Raw genomic sequence first — 27,651 nt, forward strand, 5'->3', positions numbered from 1 at the left:
TCCCCATCAACCCAAAACATTCATGGCTTCCTAGAAGTTGGGGATTGCAGCAAATTGCAGTGAAAGAACACAGTCTATTTCAAATAATGACGTTCACGAATGATGATAGAAGAAAGGTCTCGGGGGGGCTTCGCAACACATTTTAGCGCCGGGCGGCTGGGAGGGAGAGAAAGCTTATCGGGCGAATGCCATGAGATTCACCGGGGAGAGCACCGCGAATCCAACTTGGCGGCAAAACAGTCACGATTGTATGTTCCGAATGTGGCGCTCCCACAACTACACGTCCTGGGGGCTTCGGAATAGGACGGGCATTACGCAAGCACTGACTGGCACACTAACACTGTACAGTCATGCGGAGAGAAAAAATACTCGGTAATCTTCAAGGTAGGCCGTTGGGAGGGTTAGCATTCGGCAAATACCAAGAGCTTAATGTGGAAAGGGCATGTCTGGGAGCGTACCGGAGGCCAAGCAAATCACAAACAAGCCCAGATAGAGGGCAGGGGGAAGGACGGAGGAGCTAAACAATAAACAAGGAGAGCGCTGAGGTCATTTGGCTCGGGCTGGGTTATTAGCTGTTGTGGATGATGACAGACTTCCATTCAGCGGGAGCGTTCAGATTTAAATGGCATGTCGTACGCGCTCATGACCGCTACACTGCCGTTTTCCACTTGACCCAAAAGCGAACCCAGAAGACGGTGAAGTCCTTAAGGAAGAATGAGTGCTGCTATGTAAAATAAATTAAAAAATACATGCAGACGTTAGTTACTGCTGCCTTCCATGAGGAAATTCGGCCCTCGTGCCAGTGGGACCTTAGAATAGATACTTCCTTTGAGGAGAGGGAATGGGAGGAATTTGTAGGGCAGAGATCGGAAAGGGTGTACGTTAGGTGGTGGTCCTAGTCTTATCTTCATGAATGAGAGATGAAATGTCAAATGCAGCCATTGCCAAGCATGTACCGAGTGAAGAGAGCGATCGAGAGGTTCCTTGACGCGCCTCGGAGTCAAGCGGCCTTCGTGACTGAAGGGCTTTGATCCGAGTTCTGGGTCCGTACGGGTCGGAGTTCTGAGTCCGCTTGATTGTGACCTCTGATCTCCGAGGAGGAAGACATGTGGAGAACCTGGAAACCCCACAGAGGAATGTCCCAGCCGTTGTCTTCGAACCCAGGACCTTCTCATTGTCAAGCAAGAGTTTGAATCACTAACTCTAAATCCACCGCCCGTTGTAGAAGTGTTTTTTCCGTGTACTCTCACCTGACCTTACCAAGGATGCTTCTGATTGCAAGGACCACAATCCACTTTTGCCCCCCTAGACAATTCCTTGAAGGTCATCCAAATCGTAACATGTCCTCCAAACTGTGCCTATTTTTACCTTGTAAAAAGTAGCTCAGAAACCTGTGCTCCAAACATTTCCATCTCAAACTCCAATTGCACTCATCTCCCCTGACTTTCTCCAGACGTTGAGCTAATATTTAAAAGTGGTGGATTTCTAAACATAAAGCTGAGTGTCCCAGATTTGACAGAACCTGTAAAGAAAAGGGAGCAGCCCTCACCAGGGATCCCATTCCTCACCGCTGTTTTCTGCTCTGTTCGCCGCGTCTCCGGGAGGATTCATGAGGCCTGAATTATTAATTCTCTCTCCACATTGGATTTGTACGCCTTGTCACTTTTATCAAATTATAGGCTGGATCTCTTCGCCTCAACACAGGCCTTTTAATTCAATATCTGCATTCAATCTCCGGAATCAACATCTTCGGCTTTGGCAGTTGCACAGTCAAAATGTGATTTACATTTTCCAATGGCAAACAGAGCCAGTTACGATTGTTGACAGTAAGATTATTAAAAGCTCTGCATTTTTCATTGATGGTATATGGAAATACAGTTACAACCTTATAGTCAGTGAAACTATGGTGGTTCCACAGGGGTTCCCAGAAATGTGGCTTCATTAAAAATATATAAACTGCACCTTGATAGAAAACTGTTCCAGCCTCAGTGTCAGGGTTTTGAGTCCCAGCACCTGTCTATTAAAACCAATGGGCCTGAAAATCTTTTAAACATGTTAATGAATAAATAAATGCCTGGTTTATGATTTCACAGGAGAGTATGCTTTGACTTTTGCACACATTCACTGTGGCAGATCTTGTATTGATGATGGAACAACCTGGTCATTCAGGATGTTCAGGTGGTCCACTGATCTCATTCTTTGGGCACATAGATTGTTCCCTGAAGATGGTGAAAGATTGTTGTGGAGCGGAGGGAGCTGCAGGAGGAAGCAGACCAGTGCAGGACACCATGCTCTGAAACAAACCCAGGAGGCGCTGCACCGTTTTAAATGAGCACTGAAGGCAGCTAGCCAAGTTTTCTCTGGGTGCTACGGTTTTCCCCCTATCTCCAAAAACATCCTGGTCAAGTCGGCCCACAATGGTGATCCGGCTCAGTCGCAGTGACTAACACCTGAACACAAAAACAACACAATAACGTACTTGCTTATTTATATATAGTATTGCTGAGTCAAGAGCTGACCGACTGCAGTGACCCCCGATCTTGAAGCCTTGGCGTACATTCAGCCTGGAAGACTAATTTCATCGTCACCTACCTACCCTCTGCGGGGGTCACACCTCCACCTCAGCCCAGCACAGAGCCACACCTTTATCGCAGCCAATCATGGCCTGCGGTCCTGCGTTTGATCTCCAGCGTTCATTGCTCGTCCGCTTCCCAGCTGTGCTGCGACCCACCTCCACCCCTTCACCCCCTCACACTGCTACATCCTTCACCGGTCTCCCATACCACCACCAGTGTCCAGGCTCTGGGAGAAGACATCCCTAATTCTAACCTGCCCACCCATACGCACTATAATCCGTGCACCAGTCTACTGCCGGGGTCTGATGGCCAAAATATGTAGGTCAATGAATCTTTCAAATCGCTGCTGAGTTTATCCAGATTGAAATAAAAGTTTGCTACATCCAGGTTGGTCAGACAATGTATAATTTCATTTTATTTATTTATCAGGACAATATACAATTACATGAAGCTCATGAGCAACGATGATTGTACCAGACTGTTCTGAGGGAACAAAAGCAGCGTTACAAAGTGCAATACGCCGTGCGGACTATCATTCAATTTTGCCACTACATGTGTGCAGGAGGTAGTAAGAGAGTTAGAAATGAGTTGGGGCGGCAGCTAACAGTTCTTACTCCACTACCGTCCTCCTCTGATGATTTGAAAACGGAAAATAAGGCACCCCAAATCCTACGTCAAAATTCTGTGTGAAACACCGATGGCTGAAATCTTCTTAGAACACTAATTAAACACAAATTAAAGTATGCAGAACACTTTTGTTACAAGATATTCCTGTGTGGATTATACAACTCTTCACCGCACTTTTTGCTCCTGACAGGCATGGGGAAAGCCTGACCTCTCATGCACGACAGGTGACACCGCCCAGACCGCTCCTCTCTCTCTAATGTCAGGCGGTGAAACATCCACTTCCCCCCCTTTCATATCAAATTGTGTCCGCTGAGGGCCCGCCGCAGCCACTTGACCCCCGTCACCTCATAGATATTAACTTGATAGGGCTGAAGTCCACTTATTTTCCCATTCTCTTGGCCAGGGCACTATTAATGGCAGATGGCCGCTAAGGACACGCAACATTTTTCATATAAAGCAGCCTCTACGCCCCCCCACCCCCCGCTAATACAGTCACATGCAGGAACAGCACTCTTGGTCCGGGGCTATTTACCACTTAATCATGTTTTATAGATCTAATGACCACAATTGTCCGTAATCACGCCTGCAAATTGCTTATAAATCTCATACAACATCTGCAGCTTCTCCGCATTGCGTGATTCTGCTGCGCCGGCATCCCATAAGTAATTGGTTTGATCAGAAAGGGGATGGTCTGGTAATGCGTATTCTTCCTGCTGATTCGAGATATTTGGATAGGAAGCCACTCCCGGTAATGCATCTTGTGAACAATGGAGACATCAGCGCCGTGGGTTGCATTTGTTTTTATTCCCCGTTTTACAAGTTGCTGGTCACGTGTATGTGTGGTCGACGTGCGGGTGTAGGACACTGGCGGGGTGTGCGGCGGTAGCAATAAAGACGATAACAGAAATGTGTTCCGTCCATGAAGAGTATTGAAAACGAACAGAGATGTGAAGTCGAAGTAATGCGATTTGAACCGTATCTTCCAGATTGAAAAAGAAGGTGAAACTTGAAAAAAGCGCCCTTCTCTCGGGTGAATTTTATCACTAAGAATGTTTTTGAGGAATGATATTGAACATGAAATTGTATTCGAATGAGGAGGATAGAGTATTATATTTGAAAAAAAAACAAAAAACTTCAGACTTCAGACTAAAAAGACTTCAGACTAAAAGGCCCCACTGTGCTGCGTGATTAGAATTTTTGGAATTGGTGTACTTCAGAGTTGCTGGTAATGCATTCCTGCCCTGAAAAGAGTAAAAACCAAGAAAAAAGATAATAACAGGGCTCGAGTGTGTGTGTGTGTGTGTGTGTGTGTGTGTGTGCGCAGTGGTGTCCACAACAACATACTGTGAAATTGAATTTGATTATACAGTAGATTCGAAGATTTCACCCAGAATCCCCTTGATGGAACAGAAGGTGTAACGGTTTTCCCCCTACATTTACATAATACAAGTGAAGTGACAATAGGCAACTTTACTTATACCGCGCATTTCGTACACAAGGCAACTCAATGCGCTACAAACTGCAGTAGGCTACAAACGGATTACAAACAAATCTAAAAAAAAGTGCTTTTTTTTTGTTTAGACCAGGGGTATCGAAGTTGTTTTGGGTCGTGGGCTGAAATTTTGCCCCCACGGCGAGTCGCGGGCCGCACATATTGAAAGGGACTGTGGCCACGTGGGTATAATGTGCTGTTTATATCCTGATCTCTGATTATGTCAGTGCCCTCTGCTGGACACCTGTGGAATTATTTCCTTTTTAAAATTTAAGCTGCCCCCTAGTGGCTGGAGTGAGCAGTCTGGTTATTTCTTCAAAAAGTCATAACTCCGCACAGGAATGGGCTAGAGACTGACCTTTTTATTTTTGAAACCTTAAATTCACATTCACATTAAATAGGGCCTTGTGTTTGACATATGTGGTTTAGGGGGCTAGACGCAAGATGGCCATGTTATACTCACTACTGCCACCTCAGGTCATACGTGTAACTGCACCTTCTATATTAAGCTCATGCATGACGGCACTTCGGATAACAAGGAAACACCTTTTTGAGTGACAGTGCAGGATTATAGAGGCAGTTGTGGTGAACAGGTCTGGGCTCATTCTACACATTAGAACATGGCTGGAACATGTAGGGGGAGGAAAATACTTAGTATTAACATTTTTAAACTCCGTATAGACCCTTTAAAGGACCAACAGTATGCCAATAAGCTACAAGCCACTGAAGAAAGGCATATGGCTAATGTCAGACATCCTTCAGTGATTGTCAACTGGTACGGCGTCAGGACCCACAATCACCCCGGAATGACAAGCCGCGACCCAAATGTGACTTAGACTCCTTACTTGAGTCTGAATTTTTACAGACTCAAGTAAGGATTCCATAGTTTTTCTGTACATAAAAGAAAAAAGAAATGTTTTCTGGGTTCCATGACCCCAAACCACCAGTGTGGGCTCTCAGTCGTACAGGAGTCCATCATCAGTGAAGGTTCTTGAGTCATCTTCTGTACTCTAATGATGTTCTAGAGCAGGGATTTCTAGGGAGACTTTCTTTCAGGAGTTTCATATGGACAGGCCAAAGAGAAATAGGAGAAAATGCTTTTCTTCTTCTTCTTTTTTTTTCTTCTCATCTCTATAGTACAGAAGATGACTCAAGAACCTTCATGGAACAAGTGGTTTTCAAGGTTATAGTTAAGTTTCCGCTACAAAATTTCAATTGATAAGACTGAAGTTTGTTTGCAGTGCCATTGAAAAAAAAAATCAATCTATGCTTTTTCCTCGAAGTATTTTTCATTGCCAGGTCTGTTTCAGTGCTTTAAAAATATAATCTTCTCAATTAAAATTGACACAACTTTAGCTTCGCAAGTGTCATCTGTAGAGTAGTGACAGATATTCAAAACGATTCTGGAAAAAAACCCTGAGATCTGCTTTTGCAAATGAACTCTCCGGTGATCTAATATTTGGCAAATTGGATTGAAAAACACTTCCACTAACTCGGCAGCGATCATGTTGTGATCAGAAGGGTCTCCGTGGCTTCTCTCTGCTTAACATGGGTATTTACATAGAAAGCCACTCCCGGTGATCCATCCCCAGCGCGATTGAGACGTCCCTCCTTGTGCTGACACGCACACCCTATTTCCCCACCATTATGAATATTGGAAGCCATTTTCAAATCACCTTAGTGCCCCCCCCCCCCCCCCCTCCTTCACGTGCACGGCTCGAGAGGGAACAGGCACACTTACAGCCCCCTGGAACACTTTTAGCCGTAATGCGCTGCTCGCTGAACCGTCGCCGTGCCAAGATTGACACCATTTTTTACACGGCGCCCATTAGTGTCACTCAGCTTCCATCGAGGCACATTAAAATAAACTAATGATGTTCTCGGCGCACAGATTAGCATCGGGGAATGACTCCTCTGTACTTACGGCACTTTCGGCTTAAAACATTGGCCCGAGAAAAGATGAAGAGGGCGGAGGTATCCATTATTTTATTTACTTTGCTTGTTATGCCGCAATTATAGACATTTATTTTCAATTGGTATAAAAACAACAACTGTATAGATACAGATAGCATCTTGTCATAGAAGGGGGGCGTGGCCTCGCCAAGTCTCTTTTAGGAAACACTGATTTTCACTCTTTTTAGCCGTCTTCTGGCGAAATACAAACTTATTTATCACATACAAATAAAGGCAAGTCTAAATCTGGTCCATATGAATGTTTATTCACAGCAGATTGTTCAGTAGAAGTGAAAAAACGGCAGTCATAGCTGGTGCTAGCTAGCATTAGTATTAGCCCGATGCTTTCATGTACCATGATGTTAGCATTCTCCGTTATTTATGTATTTATGGGCTTTGAACCACTTTGCTCCTCTCCATGTCTTTGTATCTTTATTTAGTAGAAAACCATCCATCCATTTTCTTCCGCTTTATCCGGGGCCGGGTCGCGGGGGCAGCAGTCTCAGCAGAGATGCCCAAACTTCCCGGTCCGCACACACCTCCTCCAGCTGTTCTGGGGGGACCCCGAGGCGACACCAGGCCAGCTCGGAGACATAGTCCCACCACCGTGTCCTGGGTCTTCCACGAGGCCTTGTCCCACTAGGACATGCCTGGAACACCTCCCGCGGGAGGCGACCAGGAGGCATCCGAAACAGATGCCCGAGCCACCTCAGCTGGCTCCTTTCGACGTGAAGGAGCAGCGACTCTACTCCGAGCTCCTCTCGGGTAACTGAGCTCCTCCCCCTGATTTCGGAGGGTGCGCCCAGCCACCCTGCGAAGGAAACTCATTTCGGCCGCTTGTATTCGCGATCTTGTCCTTTCAGTCATTACCCAAATCTCATGACCATAGGTGCGAGTGGGAACGTAGATCGATCGGTAAATCGAGAGCTTTGCCCCCCGAGTAGAAAAGTAGAAAACTATATTCAGAATTCAGAATTTGTTAAAGTAGTTTCTGAATAATTAGAGAAAATTTTTCTCCAAATTGTTTTCCCCTTTAACTGTTTTCCAACATGACCATATATGGGCGATTCCAGAGATGCCGTCTGTATCTATATTAGACTTCAACATAGTAGCACAGGTATAAATCGGGGGGAATTAGTACTTCCTGAATCCACTGTGTGCAAACACACTGGGAGGAATCGGTTGCTGAAGCTGAAGCTGAATTCTGTGGCAGCGAGGAGACAGAATCATTGACACAAAATGACACTTTCGCGTTGGCTAACCTGGAGCTTTAGCGCGCGGACCGCGGTCGCTTTATTTAGACGGATCAGTGTCAGCGTGGCTTAGTTCCAGCCCTGGGCGATCCCTGCGCAGAGATTGGTCGGCAAAAAGGAAGGCGACTGGAGGAGAGATTTAGCAGTTACAGACAGCCCCGTGCACTCCTTAGCCAGAGATGGGAGAGGAGAGGCCGTCGTTCGAGTCGTAACTGGCACATTGATCGACTGTGTGTTCAAAATGGAAGTTGGATCGGATCGGTGTATTATTGGCTATGTTTTCACTGCATACGTACATCACCCTTGCAGCTGGGAGAGTCTGCAGTATCATTAAATTCCCTTTGTTTCTAAATAAAGACTTCTACGATATAAAATGCTAAGCTACAATTACACTTCTAGGCCTCTATGTGGAGACTTAAATGCTCTGCTTTTTCCGCAAAGTTCGAATTGGAGCGACAAACATGGCGCTTCTGCTGTGGCGCACACGATCCAGCATCTCCATGTAACCCTCTTGTAATGCAGCCTCACTCCCGTTCTGTTGTTAAAGCCACTGAAGCGCGGCCATTGAACCGGGGCCCCTTTGAAAGCAGGCGGTCTGTGTTGCAGCGCCGCATGTGAAACTCCGTATTGACCCGCATTGATTTCTCTCCAGGAGCTGATTGACTTTAGCTCATTACATCCATGGACCTCCAGGGAGCAGTCTTTTTAAGTCGGACAAAAGGGGAAAGCCGGTATGTGATGTAAATGACAATGGACGTCAGTACAGAACAAGCCGGAGTTCTGCGCCGGTGAGCGCTTTTTGCCAGTGTTCAACCTATGGATCATTTTCCAAACACATGAACTATGCAATAACCTTGGATATTGTGGTAAAAGAATATCACACTGTTTAAATAGACAAACATGTGCTATTTTTCCCTGTGGTTGCCATGGTGTTTCTAAATAACTGCAAAGTAGGGCTTACGAATTTACTAAACAACTACTCTCCCACTTTTGATCAGCTGAAATACCAGCGCTGAGTGATGAACTGTTGTATTCACTGTGTCACAGTAAAAATGTGAATCATTTCCACAAGCAGAGGTGGGTAGATTTAGGGCTGTGCAACTGATCAAAATGTGATTACAATTTCAGTTATTACATTAAACGATTACAAAATTAGCATAATAAGAAAAAAAGCATTGAAAAAAAAAATCTTGGTTTTTTTGCAAAGCAGACTTGCATTATTTTAGGCCGCTGGGATCATTTTCCCTTCGAATTTCACATGCCATGGCTGATGCTTTTGCCTGACATAAAAAAAGAAACGGCGCTCTGTGATGATAAAATAATCGTGATTATTATTTTTTCAATAATCGAGCAGCCATAGGTAGAGTATCCAAAAGTTTGCTCAAGTAAGAGTAGCGTAACTTTAAAATAATTTAACTGAAGTAGAAGTCAAAAGTAGTAATACAAATATTTCTTAAAGTAAGTAAAAAAAAGTACTTTTACTTGAGTACTGTGACTACTGAGTAACTGTTTCAGTGTAGACGTCAGATTTACGATTCAGCCGTGACATAAATTATGAGAAACAAAACATGAAATAATGCGAAAATTGTAATATTTGCAATGGAAATACCATAACGTATAAAAATAAATCATTATGAATTAAGTAACAGAACACAAAAGACTATTTTTCTATTTTATGCATCAAAATGAAGAGTTTTCACTTACAGATTCACTCAGTGACACTTGTTACTTTTTTATTTTACTCACTAATTAGTTCAAATGTAGGCCTAACTGAGCACTACCCACCTCTGTCTATACAGGTCTTGTAGCACAACTGAAGTGCTCACCTTTTGCTGAAAGAACAGAAGTTTAGACGCCTCTATATCCTTTGCCGAGGTGCTGGCTGTCCAGAAGTGTCTAAAACTCTTGACAGAAGCAAATCTCACAAACAGAGATCAAAGCTAACTCGTATCATTTCACACCGCTGGGATGAGTGTTTTTGTCCCCTTCCTGTTCGAGTGCTAATGACAAATACTTTGGTCCGACATAAACAAAGAGCACTGTGTGATGATGTCACCAGGCTGCGCAGTTCGGTTTGCTTGGGCAGGTGTGAAAAAGAGATCTTTCAAGAGAGGATTAGTTTAGAAACGTGACCATTTAATAATTAGCACTTTTTATGCTGTCCAAAGAAAATATAATGCAAAGTTTTTGATGAATAAAAAAATCGAGCAGCCTTACTGCAGAAATCCCAGGATTGGGCCCTCAAATCTATGTATTATGGGGGAAATGGTGGATTCCATGACGATGAATCTACTCAGTGACATTGGCATATTTTTAAAAATATTGAGCCAATACCACATAATAAAATGCACAATGCCATTGAAACGTTTTCTGAATAGAGATATAATATTGCTCTGGCCATGAACAGTACTGTCCTATTGTCAGTGTGAAATAAGAAAAGCAACAACTTTTTTTTTTTTTTTTTTTACCTTGAAAAGAGTACACAACTCCAAAAGATATTGCAATCTTTTCCAAACATACAATGGAGACACGGCTCACCTGAACACAAGGGCAGTTAATATGATGCACTCCAGTACTTGTAAATCCCCTGTTTGAACAGTTATAGAGCAGTAACATCGGATGAAAATATTTAGTTCCACTGGATGGATAAAAATGGACAATAGCCCGAGCTCGCTTGGTTTGTTTGTGCAATGAGATGTGACTCTATTTGCCCGTTTGCAAAAGTGGACAATCAAACATGTTTATTTCACACCATTTCCACAGTAAAATTACTCATCTGTTGTTTGTCTGCGTGATAACATTTTTGGGTCTGGTTTTATAATGATGTGTCGCCTCCATGAATGCGTTTGGGTGAACAAGAACAAACCCACAACCTCAATAATGGGAAACTACCTCAAGCAGAAAGTCGTTCATACTTTATTAGTCAAATATAGAAAGTGAGGTTCTTCTGCACTTGCCTGCCCACACTCCGTTACGAATCACACGGCCATGTCCATGACGTTTCTCCAAATTTCAGAATCTGGTCAACTTCACCAAACCTGTTCTGGCATATCTTTATTAAGTTTGGCTCTCCCACTGCAAACCTGGTCACCAGAGCTCACAAGAGCCAGATCTTTGCCTCTGCATGTGACATATAGGCTACGTTCAGAATGCAGGCTAAAGTGACCCAAATCCGAGTTTTTTGCCCCTATGTGACCTCATGACAGTCTGATCGATACGGATCCAATCTAAATCCGATATCTGATTTTTTGCAATGGCATTTCAAACTGAATGGCCAGATCGCATTTAAACGACCTACTCCGGACGAAAAAGTTTGTTTTAAACTAGCTTTTCCTTAAACCCCTTTTTTGTTGTTTTATCCCCCATGTAAAGTGTCTTTGAGTGTCCAAAAAAGTGCTATACAAGTTTGATGTATAATTGTTATTACACGTCATTGATGCGCTACAAATACCATTCATTCTGGATTAAAGCAGTGCTGAATAATTAATGCCCCTAGAGGCCATAAGCGCCACTGCAGGTGTCGTAGCATGTTCCGTTTTTTTACTCATTAATTGTCCGTGAGAGTAAATACTACACTGACAGAAAAGACAAAGGGACAGAGGGATATTGTACATCCAATTACACAATGGAGAAATTTCCTGTTAGCTTCTTCTTCGTGATTCCATTAGTGTGTGTTGGTGACTCCGACCCGTAGGCAGGAATGCTGTAATTGTGGTTTTCTGGCCAGAGACACCAGGGGAAGATGACAGACCCCCCCAATCATCCCATTAATACAACCAGAGGGACCGCAAAATAGATTTATTAAGGTAAACAAGTTACTTAGTACTGCTTTAAAGTAGACGGGTGCGGACATGAAAACTACACGTGCACTTGTTAGGAATGAAGTTAGCGCAATTCGTCACTCACCTCCGTCTCCACGGCTGAATTCCAAAGTGGCACGTTTCTTGTTAAAGCAGTACTAAGTAACTTTTTGTTGTCCCTCTGGGGGTAATACAAGTGTTAATGGGATGATCTCCCCCTGGTGTCTCTGGCCAGAAAACCACAATTGCAGCTTTCCTGCACCGGGTCAGAGTCCCCAATACACACTAATGAAATCACTACCAAGAAACTAGCGGGCAAAGCTAACTGCAGGCTAGCACCACTTAAAAAGTATTTACAGCCAAGTTTGAGTGAAAAAAATGTATCTCCATTGTGTAATTGGATATACAATATCCCTCTGTCCCTTTGTCTTTTCTGTCAGCGTAGTATTTACTCTCACGGACAATTAATGAGTAAAAAAACGTAGCATGCAGGTGGCGCTTATGGCCACTAGGGGCGTGAGTTATGTGGTACTGCTTTAAAGACATCGTTCTCTCTGCTCCACAGAAGTCCATAGTCCAAAAAGCTGTCTTCTTTCCCTTCGTGCAATGATTCAGTTGTTGATGAACTGGCTCCGTTAGCTTCCTAAAACTTATACATTGCCAGATCCGCGGCGCTGTTTCCTTCCTCAAACAGCAGAGAGCCATGCCCTCTACTCGACACATTTGGGCCGCATCCCGTTCAGACAGGCGATCACATTTGAGAGTAATATGAACGACATTGCAAAATAAATCTTACTTTAAAAAAAAAAAAATATCAGAATTGAGTATTAATCCCTGCAGTCTGAACATAGCCATAACCAGTTTATCTCTTCTTAAAACTTAGTCTTTTCTATACGCACACATCATTTCCAAGTTATACAACAACACACCAAGGCCAAGGTGTCTGAAGCTGTTCTAAAAGTCTGAATGCAGCATTATATTGAACCCGTGAATGCAAAATCCGACAAAGAGAAACGACTGCACAAGAATAAATGCCGTATTCCTTGCTAACCAGAAAAGGAAACATGAATGTGGTGAAACTGCCATCCATCTATTGTGTGAACCGCTTTACAAAGAATTTAGAGCAATCGATGACTCTCCCACATCCAAAAGTTGGCAGAACATTTTGCCCACCTTGCCTTTTGGTAGGCGAAAAAATAATGAATAGTAGATGTGGCAAGATTCATGAACAAAAAGAAACCCGCGGGACGATTTAACCAAATCCTTATGTGAACATTTTAATCCTACTCTATCCATGCAACAGTTTTCGTTTCATTTTTCCCGGCGCGCATTTTCCTCTATGCTAGATTGCAATCTCAACTCCGGTAACGGCGCCTTATCACTCACAGCGTAACCAGGTTCCATCTCGCTATACGGTTTCACTGCAAAGTTACTATTACCATGGCAACCCGTGACGTCCGTGCCGCGCCGCGCAGAGCTCCTGCATTTAATAAAAATACATTAGAAATATGGCTTAGGTGTCGCGTTTTAGACGGTGGAGAGGTCCTTTTAATGAGAAAACAAGCTTGAGCTAGTGTAACCGCCTGGGCCTTTCCCCCTTGTTATGAATAGCGCCTATACATTACGGCGGAAGAAATTCAACATGTCTGCCAGGGGTACTTGGGGAAATCACATTCCTTGGTGTGTGGGAGTGTTGCTTTTTATTACCTGCCTCAGAGCTTCAAATCCAATTCCATCTCCCTGGCTTCTCCCTGGGCCTCGTCGTGTCAGCGCCGGCAGAGAACATTGCGCCATGATACCAGCCTCCTGGACGGAAACGGCTATAGCCTGCAGGTGACTTTAAATTAACACCCTTCATTAAGGGCATCCATCACGGGACAGGTCCATGGGGGGGGAGCGGGCCCTCGGAACACCCGCGATGCGGAAGTTGAAAAAAGGAAGGCGGAAAAGGGCGTTCGATACACGGGCATAAGTCTTAGCCCGAGTGACAAAAAACATGCACGGTGGATTATTTGGGCGAGTGAATGTGTCGGATATGTTTACACTGTGGGCTGGAGGGGAGAAGGCCTTATCTTTTCTTTGTTTATGAGTGATGAACAAAACAGCTGAAATGGGCTTTTTTCGTCTTCTTCGAATTAAAGAAGAACACGCTTTTTTATTTTTATCAAACAAAGGGGTTATGTGTGATACTTTGCATAAATTTGCCTCTTCCGCTACATCTGCTTGCTTTCACATTGAGAATGCTAATTATTTATTGGGCCCATCAGTTCAGCATTGAAGCTAAAAAACAAAAGCACTAAAAGGGATAAAAAAAAAAAAAAGCAGCGAGTTTGCAAGCTTGTAGGTTTTCAGTTTCTAATTATACACTGCCAGAACAAAAAAAGACAAAACTTGGATTTAACCAGCTGTTATGATCTGGGGTTGCCGCTGGTTGGTCAGGTCTTTGTTCAGAAACACAGCAACACTATATGCCCAAAAAATGACATCAGCTGTCGACCTGAACATCCTGAAGTCCCTGATGGCATGGGCATTCAACAAGATAAGGCTCACATTGTGAAAGAGTGGTTCAGGGAGCATGAGACATCATTTACACAAATGGATTGCCCGCCATAGAATCCAGATCTTGACTCCTTTGAGAATCTTAGGGATGTGCTGGTCACAATCTCCCATCATGGATAAGATCTTGGTGAAAGATTACTGCAACACTGGAGCCTTTGTCAGGAGCTTATTGAAACAATGCCACAGTGAATGTGTGCTGTAATCCAAGCTGAAGGAGGTCCAACCAAATATTCGAACGTTTGACCCCACTTTTTCAGGAGGTCATGCAGGATATGTTTTCTTCAATCATTAATCAGTATGACCTATTGATTGAAGGTTCAAATGCAACGATGGACAAAGTCTGATAACTCGAGACACAAGTGGTTTCTCCAGAGTTGGCAACTGAGTTCCCACAAGTTTTAAAAAGTCTGCATCAAGAAATGTCCAGCAGTCTTAATTTATTGGACTTTGTCTATTCATCTATCAGGATGGCTGACAATCGAAGAGTTCATTTGCAAACCAGAACTCAACAAATTTTTCTTTACATGAAGCTCAAGCGCAAATTCAACCTGGAAGCACTCAGGGATTTCCTCGACACCGGCAGCTCTTCACCGATCATCCAATCACAGCCCCATCTCAAGCCGCACCTTCGCGACAGCCAATCACGGCAGCTGCTCATTCCTGCTTCGGCCATTTATCGCCCAGGATCCCCTTCTCAAAGGGGGGGTATACGAGCGATCGCGATGTCGTCACATCCGTTGGCCGTGGTAGGCATTTTACATTTTCATATTTGATAAACATTTTATTAAAATCCTATAATCAGCAAAAACAATGTCCATAAACAGGGCATTGCTTCTCTTGCGCTGTAACAGATCTATCATTTTATAAAACCGAGTTAGAGGCCTGTATGCATCAGCTGCCTACCAAACATCCGGCGAAAATTGCGGAATAACAGCGATCGCTCGTATTATGCAAAATCGACTTTTTCAAGCTTTAAATCATGTTATTATGTCATTCCCTCATTAAAAACATGCCTGAAGTGTTGCCTTGGCACATTCACGTATTTTTGAGTAATCTGTAAAAACTCTGATGGCAGCCATTTTAGGGATAGGTTTGCCTGAGTCCTCCTAGGAACGCCCCCACCTCCTGGAGACGCCTCCGAGCTTTCGTCACCAGCCGAGTAACCAACCACTGCTCCTCAGCAGAACCCCCTCCCCACTGATGCCACAGACAGCGTGTGGAGGGGGCGTGTCAGAAAGGGTCAGAGGTTCTTAAAGAGACAGAGGCCTTTTCAAGATATTCACTACAGCCATTTTGAGAGAGCAATTTCATACAAGGCAGTTATTCTAATTTACTGCATTTACAGACCAACAGAGGGTTTCGTCATCATTGTAGTGTGCTATAGACTGGTGCTATGTGATTGAAAAAAGCATAATAACCCCTCTTTAAGCTTCGGCTTCGGCCGTTTTCCCAGCTGTGTTGTGACCCTCCTCCGCCCCTCCTTTGCCTGGCCGCTCATTGTTGTCAACTGGCCGCCCCGGGTCTCATCCTGTACCACCACCAGTGTCCAGACTCCAGGGGAAGACTTTGTCAATCATTCATCATGATCTGTGAGTTTTCGCATGTTGAAATAGCAGTGTTGTTCATTACCAGGTCTGTTTCAGTGCCATGAAAATATAAAGTCACTAGCTCTTTATCAAATTTACACAACTTAAGCTTCTCAAGTGTCATCTTTAGAGTACCGTAACAAATATCCAAAACGGAGATGTGCTGCTTTTTCAAACAAACCCTCCCTGTTTAAATAATCCTCATGTTCCGATCTTACACGCAAACAAGAACAAACCATTGTCATGTCAAACACCAGAAAGTTTAAGTACTTCGTTCCACAAAAGTTTTGAGCACGCTTTCCATTTCTATGTAACACTGTCCATATAATACATGAAAATCTGAACTGATCTTTGACTGTTGCGCACTGAAACAGAAAAGACCTGAATTCCGAGCAGCCATCTTTGTTTTTCACAGAACCCAGCTGCATCCTTTATGGGCTGGAGAATACCTACCCAGCCATCCAAGGCAAAGGGGAGAGCGAGGCTGGAGGGCGAGGGGAGAAAGGGGTGCTTCGTTTACATTCAGCGGGACTTAGAGCATATTCCCCCGGCCAACTTATCCTGCCTCGACACCGGCTACACTTGGCTGCGATTTCTGCCGTGGCCTAGAAGCTCCGGGGGCTAGCGAGGGGCTTTGGCGAGAGAGGATGCAGCGTCGAGAAAAAAAAAGAAAAAGAGAAGAATCTGGGATACCAAGCACACCGACGGGCCGGCATCCCTGACTAGAATTGCTGAAAGGCTTATTATTCCGGGCGGGGAGGGAGGCAGAAGAGTGGCGTGGAGGGGCAGGAGAGGTGAAGCGGAGAGAGGGTTAGCCGGAGTGTCCGTCAGAGCTGCCGCGGTGCGTTTAGGCACATCACCACTGGGACAAATGGGGATCAGGGCTGGACTCACTTCACATGGCACACCAAAGTCTGGGAGCTTTCAGTGAGTAGAGCTTTAGTTCGACTAGAGGAGGCTGATGCATTTACAGACAAATGATTGAGGTAGGCTGCATAGTTTAGTCTGTGGGAGTCCGAGCTGTGTTCTGTGGGTCAACTGCGCTGCTGCAGACACCTTAGCCAAGGTCGGGTTTGAATACTGCATGTACATCAGAACTTACCCTAGTAAAAAAAAGTAATAGAGAAGAAGAAACCTAGATTCGCAAACATGCTAATCCATGGTTTTATGCTCAATATGCATAGACAAAAAAGCAGAAAAAAGTGACAAAAACGAAGCTAAAAAGTGATTTAAGCGCAGCAAAAAAGTGACAAAAATGCAATAAAAATGTGACAAAGGCGCAGCTAATAGTGACATAAACGCAAGGAAAAAGTGACAAAAATGCAGCAAAAAAGTGTCAAAAGAGCAGCAAAAAAGTGTCAAAAGAGCAGCAAAAACGTGACAAAAAGGCCATAAAAATGTGACAAAAATGTTCCACGAAAGTGACAAAAGTGCAGCAAAAAAGTGACAAAAACCACAGCAAAAAAGTGACAAAAGTGCAGCAAAAAAGAGACAAAAACGCAATAAAAAAGTGACAAAAGTGCAGCAAAAAAGTGACAAAAACGCAATTAAAAAGTGACAAAAATGCAGCAAAAAAGTGTCAAAAGAGCAGCAAAAACGTGACAAAAAGGCAATAAAAATGTGACAAAAACACAGCAGAAAGTTGGCAAAAAAGTGACAAGGCAATAAAAAAGTGACACAAATGCAGCAAAAATATGACAAAAATGCAGCAAAAAAAGTGACAAAAACACAATAAAAATGTGACAAAAACACAGCAAAAAAGTGACAAAAGTGCAGCAAAAAAGAGACAAAAACGCAATAAAAAAGTGACAAAAATGCAGCAAAAAAGTGTCAAAAGAGCAGCAAAAACGTGACAAAAAGGCAATAAAAATGTGACAAAAACACAGCAGAAAGTTGGCAAAAAAGTGACAAGGCAATAAAAAAGTGACACAAATGCAGCAAAAATATGACAAAAATGCAGCAAAAAAATGTCAAAAGAGCAGCAAAAACGTGACAAAAAGGCAATAAAAATATGACAAAAACACAGCAAAAAAGTGACAAAAGTGCAGCAAAAAAGAGACAAAAACCACAGCAAAAAAGTGACAAAAGTGCAGCAAAAAAGAGACAAAAAACACACCAAAAAAGTAGCAAGTCCAGCATGAATTCCAGTGGAGGATCAGGAAGGCCAAGAAGGACTATGGCGAGAAGCTGGAGCAGAAGCTGGTGCAGGGCAACGCACGGGACGTGTGGAGTGCCAGAGGGACAGCTGATGGAGACCAGCGCCGACTGTAACAAGTGAATTTCTCCTTTGTGAGATCAATAAAGGATTATCTTATCTTATCTTGAAATTAATACTTATTTTTGCCTAACCCTGTTTACAGACTTCCATGAGACAAACACACAAAGATCTATAGTAAACAATTTCAAGAGTCCAACAGAAGAGAAATATGCATGTATTTTGAATCGCTATTTTAACATAAATTGCAATACTCCAATATATCTGTCATCATTTAATCTGTTGTGGATCTATTAAGGTATTTTCATTAGTTGGATCTATTAAAGGGACTATACAGGGTTTGTTAAAATAATGTATTTTCCTCCCTTTACATGTTCCAGCCATGTCCTAATGTGTAGAATGAGCTCAGACCTGTTCACCACAACTGCCTCTAAAATCCTGCACTGTCACTCAAAAAGGTGTTACTTTGGGTCCGAAGTGCCGTCATGCACGAGCTTAATATAGAGCCTGCAGTTACGCTTAAGACCTGAGGTGGCAGTAGTGAGCATAAATATGACCAATTTGTATCTAGTCTCTTTAAGGTATTTTCATTAGTTTCATTAGCTTACTTTATGCTGTATATTTTTTAATTATTGTAGATTAATGCATCTTTTTTGAAAGCGTTGACTGTTTTAATTGATCTTCCAAGTCCTTCTGCAGATTCCTTTTTTATTTTTTAACAGATTACTGAAACATGCACTATGGTACCACCACCTCAGTTAGTTTGAATTTGAATTATTTACCCCAAAACTGTCTCGCAAAAGTAACTTTATGATGAGGAACCAAATGGCATCAGTGAGTGGCTTTGCACTTCTGGTATTCTTGCCTTTGAGGTGGTATAAATCAGGGGGGAAAATGTATGGAATGTCTTCTGTAATTTCATGTTTTCACATTAGAATGAGGAAATGGCCAAGGCTGGCACTATTTTTCAGCCACAAAATGTAGTGTTTGTAAATATATTAGTTACCAAGATTTTTCAAGGGGGATTTAGTTTGTGAAAAAGAGTGAAAAATAAAATTTGCCCTTGTTCTTTGGGGTTTCAAAATTCAGTAAATCAGGTTAGGAATAACAAATGTAAAAATCACTTGGAAAACAACAAAACAAAACAAATATTCTAGAGTACAAGACTGTAAAGTCTGTAAGCTGTCGGTGCTACTAAAGTGGATATTTGTTTTGTAACGTCTGCGAGTGTGTTCCACTGACCTCTTTTAGTGCGGCTGCTGTCTCACAGAAAGGAAATGACCATATTTGGATTCCTCTCGGTCGCCCTTGCGTACAACACGTGGATACCAAACAGGTCAATATTTGTGTACGCTTGGGAAATCCAAATAAGTGATCCCAATAAACTATGCCGCGTGGGTCAACGAAACCCGATGAAATGGGCATCGCTAAGGGTCAGATTGGCGTGTTTGACATTAAAACATATGTTATTGGAGAAAACTTGCTGAAAGTTGCAACGCTGACCACCGCGTACGCATAACTTCACCCGCTGTGTGGACAAACATGGAGGTAGAAATGTCTGAAATGCTGAAAATGAAGAATACAGTCACGGTATCTCTGCATCATAAAGCAATTCTGTAGTGGCCGTGGAAAAACAACGCTGGTGCCTATAGGCTGAGAACATCACCATCAAGCTTCGCCTGTTTTTATGGAAGCCGGGTATGAATTATTAAACCGTATTATGCACAATCCACCATGGACACTGACATACAGTACACACACCTTCTCATTCATTCATGAACAGACAGATTCAGTCCACCTCTCCCCCACATATCCTTGACTTTACATGGGAAGAAGTCAGAGAATGTGCCAAGACTTCACATGTAGACTGTAGCTGGCCAATCTACGGATAAACCCTTGGGAAAAAAAATAAAAATGCTACAATCAAAGTACAAATCAAGGCGCTTTCTTATCTTTCATTTGACGAGGGGATCTCGCGTTACAACACATTACGATCTCCGCTTACCCCGCTCCTAACTGACATCTTTACCCATCTACAGGCGAGCGCTTCAAAGGGAAAAGCGAATTATGAGGGAATTATAAGGCGAGTGAGTTTAGGTCCCACGCGGGGAATTAAAACTTATTATCTGTGACAACCTGTCAGCAAGCGAGAGCTCAAACACACCACCGGGCTCTAGGAGGCGCCGAAGGGAGACGGGGCCTAGGAAAAAAAAAAAAAAAGAAAAGAAGAAAAAAAGGCTGTGATGAAAGAAATTAAGGAAGAAAAGAGAAGGGGGCAGTGAGGGACAGGAAGTGTTCGCAGACGAAGAGGACGGCGTGGCTGGGTGAGCGCTAAGCGTTTGTGGAGTGCCGGGATTTGACAAGCTTGATCGTAGCACAAAGGAGTCATTGCATGTTATTTTACATACGATTTGAACAAAAACTGTGTGTGGGATGTGTCGGAGTAGTGACTTGAATATCCAAACCCTGAACCATGGCCATTGATTGCAAAAACTTGCTTGATTGTCCGGAGGAGAAGACGGCACATCAAGGGTCGCCAAACAACAAGCCAGCGAAGGCACCCTTTTCCGATTCTTGATTTTGAACATATTTCTAAAGAGAGGAACAAGAGTAAAGCCGACCATGAAGGCATAGGGGTCAACTGGCCTCATCTACAATGTGCAAATGAGATGATTCCAGACTCGAACTCCTACAGCTTTGAACTATAACTGCCTCTTTCAACTTACAAATCGAACAAGTACTCTTTACGGACTTTGCATCTGTCACCGATGCTACCAGAGCAATTTACACGTCCGAGATTATGGGGCACTCTCTGATCAAGCCGAGGGAATTACACGAACCAAACCAGTCAGGGACTAGAATCCAGTGAATTTAGCAGCTACAAACACCTGCTAACTGGGCTAAGGTGTCTACCCCTTCCGACAACCCTCCAAACTGAAACCCTGTCATTCCGACAACCCTTCATTGCGACGTCCCTCCAATCCGACAACGTTTGATACCCTCATTCCGACAATAGTTTTGAGGGTTAGGCTCTTCGGGGTCGGCCCATTAGTCCAACAACCCATAAGTCCAATATCTCATTATTCTGAAAATGTCCCATTGAGTAGGGGTTGAAGAAGAAGTTCAGGCAACAGTCCACTGACCTTAAGGTTAGGGCCGATGGTTGTATATGGCTCTCTAATCCACAACACAAGTGGGATCGAGATTTCGGACTAATGGCACCTCTGCTCAATGGTACATTGTCGGAATAATGAGACGGACAACGTCGGACAAAAGGGTTGTCGGAAAATGGCATGGCACCAGGGTCTTCTTTCTTGTGTGGGTGGGTATGACCGTAAATACAGGTCATTCTAGTATTTTTTTATAACTATCTTGTGTGTCGGAATGGCAGGATGTTGCACAAAAGGTGAAGTGTCACCACTCCGAGAATTAGACCTCAATGCCCAAGTGGGGGGTGTCGAAATGGCAACGTGTAGTAAACCCTTGGCTAATGTAAACAATACGGCAAATCAGAGACAAGCGGCTTCGGAGGAACTGTCAGTGAATCACGGAGGATATTCGAGCAGGCGGACATCAAAGACATCAGAAGGAGCTGGCATGGACTTCTGACAGTGAATGGTGAGTTTGATCAGTCCATTTTGACAAATACAGTAAATCATTATCAGTGTTTCTTTGTGTTCCGCGAGAAACCCCGTGAACTTGATGTCCTTTGAGTTCCGTACACGAAACTGTACTCAATGTTCGTCAAGTCGCGAGAAAACTGTATGTGCCGTCGCCGCTCAGCAGTCAGTGCGAGCCCGGTCGAAATCCAGCATCAACAAAGCCGTCTCTAAATTAATTACCCCAAAGATGATTATTAAAATGCCCCCACGAATCTCATCTCACCTGCCACGACGCGTTCAGGTCCCATCGCAGTCATTTTAACAGTAGAAGCACATTACAATGGTCTCCGGAGCCCCGCGTCACATGCAATTAGCGCGAGTGACAGAAAATTAGTCTAAATTATCATGCTATCTGATTTAATGGGTCTGGAGTGACTTTGGCTCGCACTGGCAGCCGCGTGGTTCTCCCACAGGACCACGCCAGCGCCACTTTCCGATTTAATGCCCCCGGAGGAAATGCACTCCGACGCGGTCCACCCACCTTCCTAACGCGCCACCGGGGAATGCCCTATGGAGGAACGGTGGAAAAGATTATAGGGGCTTCACTCAAAATGTGCCTTAGAAGTTGCAAGAATGAGTTAAGGGCAACTTCTCAAAGATGGAAATCTTGGCGACGTGGAAGAAATTTGAGTCAACAAAAGAGAGCAGTGGAATGAATTTGGAAGAGGAATGATCTCAATGAGAATATAAGAGGCTTGTGATGTTTACTTGGATGGAAGAAAATTAAAACATATATTTTATATATAAAGTAAAACCATACATTTACTTGATCTGTTATTTAGATTTCATCGCTGAAAATATAGGCAATTTTGGGCATTTTAATGGATAAATGCTTTATCTTTACCAAATGTCTACGATGCCGTCGGATGGGCAGTTTGATACATCTAACTGGCTGAGATATGGGCAAGGAGCGGGAAAACGCGGAAGTTATCGCAATAATGTCGTTACTTAAGTTACTTCAAAATCGTTCAGCCCTAACTAAGTGCATATAAAGGAAAATAGTAGTAGTTTATTCGGTCACTTCATTCCTTTAAACGTTATACGGACATTTCCAATTCTTTGTGTACAAGTATAATATGCATATTAAAAAAAACCATGTTGACCTGTTCAAGACTGAAAAGTTACGTCTTTGTACACATTATCATGAGGTGATTAGCAAAGAAAGCAGTTTGTAGCAGTCGGTCGGTTAAAAAAAACTTTATTAAAGCCTTATTTTTATAAGAAAACATGAAATGACTGAAAACTTGAAATACTTTTCCCCCCTCATATTTATATCAGTGATCTACAGTAACCTCTAAATGTATTCTCCCCCATTATTTATTTTTGATTGACAGTTGTGAAGGAGGATAGTAGTGCATGTGAAAGTAACTTAATATATCATCATTTTAAAGGTGTATTATGCAACTTTTTACTTTTTTACAACTTTTTAAGTTTATATTTGTGCGTATTTGACCCTGTAGTGACCCCGGAGCTGTATGTGTGGTCATCATGGCACCTTCACCTTCCATCACGGTGGCCTCTAGGACGCTCCCAGGATCAATTGTTTGGAAGGTTTTCACTGCTGACGGACCCTCTCACCAGAAAACCTTACAAACAACTGATCCTGGAGTATTGTAGAGGCCACTGTGATGGAAAGTAAAGTAAATGCTGACCACTCATAGCTGCTGGGTCACTACAAGCTCAAATACGCACAGATATAAACTTTTTTTTTCCGCATAAAAAGTTGCATAATGCACCTTTAGCCTTCTAACCCCAACAATCGGGCAGATCTTTTAGCCTACACATGCCAGACACAGCTAATTCAAATTCATATCTGTCTCCACACGACTCTCTCGCTTACGCAACGTTTCGCTCTTGGAAATCCGACCATCTTCAGACCAGCAGACGAGCGGGTCGGTGTCCACTCAAATAAAAAACACAAGTCCAAATTTTTGTCTTTGATGATCCAATTCAATTTTTATTTCTCCCCCTTTTCTTTTCTTTTTTTTTCTTTCACGAAGAGCCGGCGGTGATTGAATCTCGGCCCACTCCAGCCCCCTCCCCTCAAGCCTCCTCTCTCCCTCTCCATGTTGATTTGATAAAGAAATCCAGAATATCACATTCATCAGATAGCGGCGTGATACGAGATAGCCGCGCAGTGTGTCGGAATTTGCTGGGCCCCTTTTATTTTCTCTTGTACTTGATTCGTACTCTTGCTTTGCTTTTTTTTTTTTTTTTGCCATGATTGTGTGAAAGGGAGTAAATTGGCTTGACAGAAAAGGCCTCCTCTCTCCTCGCAGCGTGGACAAACAGGCTGAAGGAAAAAAAAAAAAAAACACGTGCGGCACCACGGCAATAAAAATCAATAAAACAAAGCCTTGCATGTTTACACGGGGCTAACCCACATATGCGTTTACAGAAATAGCTTCGAGATCAAGGTTGGAACATATAAGGACGGGATGCAGCAAAGACTATAATGTTGGTAATGGAGCTCCTTTCAGTTCTTTACATCCGCAATGAAAGAACTCTGTAAGCGCTCGCATGGGAGAGCCAGCACAGAAAGCAGCACATGACTACAAATGATCTTGTGTAGTGCAAGGCTAAGAAAAATATGGTACTAGTACTGGCCAGAATGACGTCCCTCCAATCCGCCAAAGTCTTCGGGGTTAGCCCATTAGTCCAATATCTCATTATTCTGAAAATGTTCCATTGAGTAGGGGTTGAAAAAAAGGTTCAGGGAAGAGTCCACTGACATTAAGGTTAGGGCCGATGGTTGTATATGGCTCTCTAATCCACAACACAAGTGGGATCGAGATTTCGGACTAATGGCACCTCTGCTCAATGGTACATTGTTGGAATAATGAGACGGACGACGTCGGACGAATGGGTTGTCGGACCAATGGCATGGCACCAGGATCTTCTGTCTTGTGTGGGGGGGTATGACCGTAAATACAGGTCATTCTAGTATTTACAAAAGGTGAAGTGTCCAAGTGCTATATATAAAGTGCTATATGTAAGTGCGCTATATAAAACCGATGCATTATTATTATTATTACCTCTGGGACTGGGGGTTCCAAGCTCAAGTGATTGGGGGGTCTTTCATCTCCCCCTGGTGTGTCTGGCCAGAAAACCACAATTGCAAGTTGGCTGCCTACGGGTCGGAGGCCCCAATACACACTAATGGCCTTTGTCTTTTCTGTCAGCGTAGTATTTACTCTCACGGACAATTAATGAGTAAAAAAACGTTAACATGCTACGACACGTGAAGTGGCTCTTATGGCCTCTAGGGGCATGAGTTACTTAGTAGTGCTTTAAATGTTTCTGATCATCAAGTACATTTTCAAACCGCAAAGACATTCCCCTTGACTACACAGTGCAGTTTCCAAATGATTATCACATTTATTAAGGGAAAGAAAAATCCAAACCTCTCTGGTCCTCTCTGGTGTAAAAACGTAAATGCCCCCTGAACTTAATAACTGGTTATGCCGACTTAGCAGCAATAACTGAAGTCAAGCGTTTTTGCGATAACTCGTGATGAGTTTCTCACATCGCTAGGGATTTGCTTATTTTGAATCCTTGTCCTGCCATAGAACCCAACAGCGCTTGAACTGATGGCTGATGGACGTTCTGATCCAGGAGTTTCTGGTAGACGTGGAATTTATTATTCCATCAATGACAGCAAGTTGTGTTTGACTTTTGGCATGGTGTTCTTTTTGCCAGATGTAACGAATCAGACTGGACAAAATTTCTACTTTTGTCTGGTCAGTCCACAGATCAATTCTCTAAATTATCTTATTTGTCAGCTGTGGTTTTCGCCTTAGAACTCTTTTGCTCAGTGTTTGTTTAGTTGAGTCATTGTTGAGTCAACACAGACTTTGACTGAGCCCAGTAAAGCCTGCAGATCTTCAGATGTCGTTCTGGGTTCTTTGGTGACCTCCTGGATTAGCCGTTGTTGCACTCTTGGAGTCATTTCCTGGCATCATAGGTTTGTTGCCTACTTTATTTGCCTGAGAGGTCTAGCAGTTATAGTTCCTTGATTCAGCAAACTTGGTGGAAATCAGGCTTGGGAGTGGCCAATGAAACTGAACTCAGCTTTTCAAAAAGTCTGTCCTTGTGTGATCAAAAAATTGATGATCGGAATCATTTAAGTGTGATGAATATTAACAAATGAAATCAGGAAGGGGGCATATACTTCATCACGGCACTATACATTTCATTTATTTATTTTTCGCTATGGGGAAATCTCTGCTATACCCAAGTAAAAATAAAAGCTGAACTTCTAAGCTAATAGATAATTATAAAGATTTTCTTGCACTTTGGCAGTTGAAACGATAGCGACTCGGCACCCACTGTATCGTCTCTGTTGGCGAAGCAAGTACATTGTCAGGGACTAACGAAAGTCATAACAGTAAGGACAGGTACATATGGAAAGTCTTTCCCACTGGGCAAAATCCTCACCCCTCTGTGATCCCCATTTTATTTCTGAATACGTGTGGGGACGTGCAGTGCCAGGGCGCAGTGGATACACCGACACCATCCGCTCGGGTCGTGCCGTTGCAATTGACTGAGGGGTCAGGACAAAGGAGGTATGCTGACAGCGGACTTCTCATCTCCATCTGCCTCTGCACTCGGTCAACAATTTCCAGTAAAAGAATTGTTTCCATTACTTTGCGAGCTTTCATTGCCTTGACACTGACATGTTTGTTTTGTGTGCTATACATTATCATATGTTGTTGTTTCTGCTATAAACCAACACCAAATCTAAGTTGACTGGCTGGTCCATTGTGTGTTGCCATTGCTAGACTCCTTAGTGTTGATGTGTTCAAATTTGTTCTTTGACATCCTTTACAAGAAGCAGCATGGTTTCCTCTGTAACTCTATTGATCGATGATGCAACCCAACAGCCAGACTAATAGATGCTTTGCTGTCTCATTTAAATTTCCAGACGACGTGTAAAGACCTCAACGGAATATTTATCTTAACCCTCGAACTATGGAGACATCGATTTCTCCTAGGTCCACGGGGAACGCGCCGCTCAAACAGCCCCATCTTTAAATGCCTTAACATTTTAAAAAAAAGGCCCGGACTCTTCTGGGATTAAAAGCTCGCGTGCAAATAAACTCGCCTCCCCGTCACGTCGCGCATAATCGTGATTGATGTCCTCTATTAGACATGCGGGCTTCGGAAATAAATAAAGAACTGCGGAAGGTTTGAGCGTAAAATGGGGATATTAGTGTTGTGGGTTATTCATGAGGCGGACGGCTTGTGCATACATCTGGGCATATGCTTTGGAGACGGGAGAGGGAAGGAACAGATGGTCAGTTTGTGGAGAGAGGACATTAAGGGAGATTTTTGACACAGATTTGCTGGTGACTGAAAGTTCACGGAAGACTTACAAGGAAGGATTTGAATGTATTTGGGGAACGTGGTGTGAACGCAACACTTCAGAAAGCCAATCCAGTATCCTGTGTGACCCACCATTTGCCTCATGCAGGGCAGCACTTCGCCTTAGCATGGAGTTGTTCAGGTTGTTGAATGTTGGTCCACTCTACTTCAATGGCTGTGCAGGATACTGGAAGGAACTGGAAGGCGCTGTCCAGAGAATCCCAAACATGCCCATTGAGAATGCCATCAATAAAATCCACCTGTGCTTGTTGCCATATCAACAACCAGATCAACTCGATGCAAAGGAGATGCTGGACTGTGTGAGGCGAATGGTGACACCAGATACAGACTGGTTCTACCCTCTCCAATTTTCGGGGTCGGCACATTAGTCCGACGTCTCATTGGTCCAAAAATGTCCCATTGAGTAGGGGTTGAAAAATAAAAATTAGGTTTAGGCAAGAGTCCACTGACCTTGAAGGAACAGGCCACCGTTTTTCCATAATGAGATGTTCTATCTGTCCGGTCTTTGTGCGAGCCCTCAGTCACGCAAAACGACCAGAGATG

At 43.3% G+C, this 27,651-nt stretch overlaps 1 long non-coding RNA gene across 1 annotated transcript in view; it reads right to left on the bottom strand.

The window, feature by feature from the left end:
- LOC306980451 overlaps positions 1-27,651 on the bottom strand; it is a 457,917-nt gene that overhangs the window by 131,757 nt on the left and 298,509 nt on the right. The window lies entirely within an intron of this gene.

This window comes from Gobius niger, assembly GCF_951799975.1.
Source record: "Gobius niger genome assembly, chromosome: 21".
Lineage (NCBI taxonomy): Eukaryota > Metazoa > Chordata > Actinopteri > Gobiiformes > Gobiidae > Gobius > Gobius niger.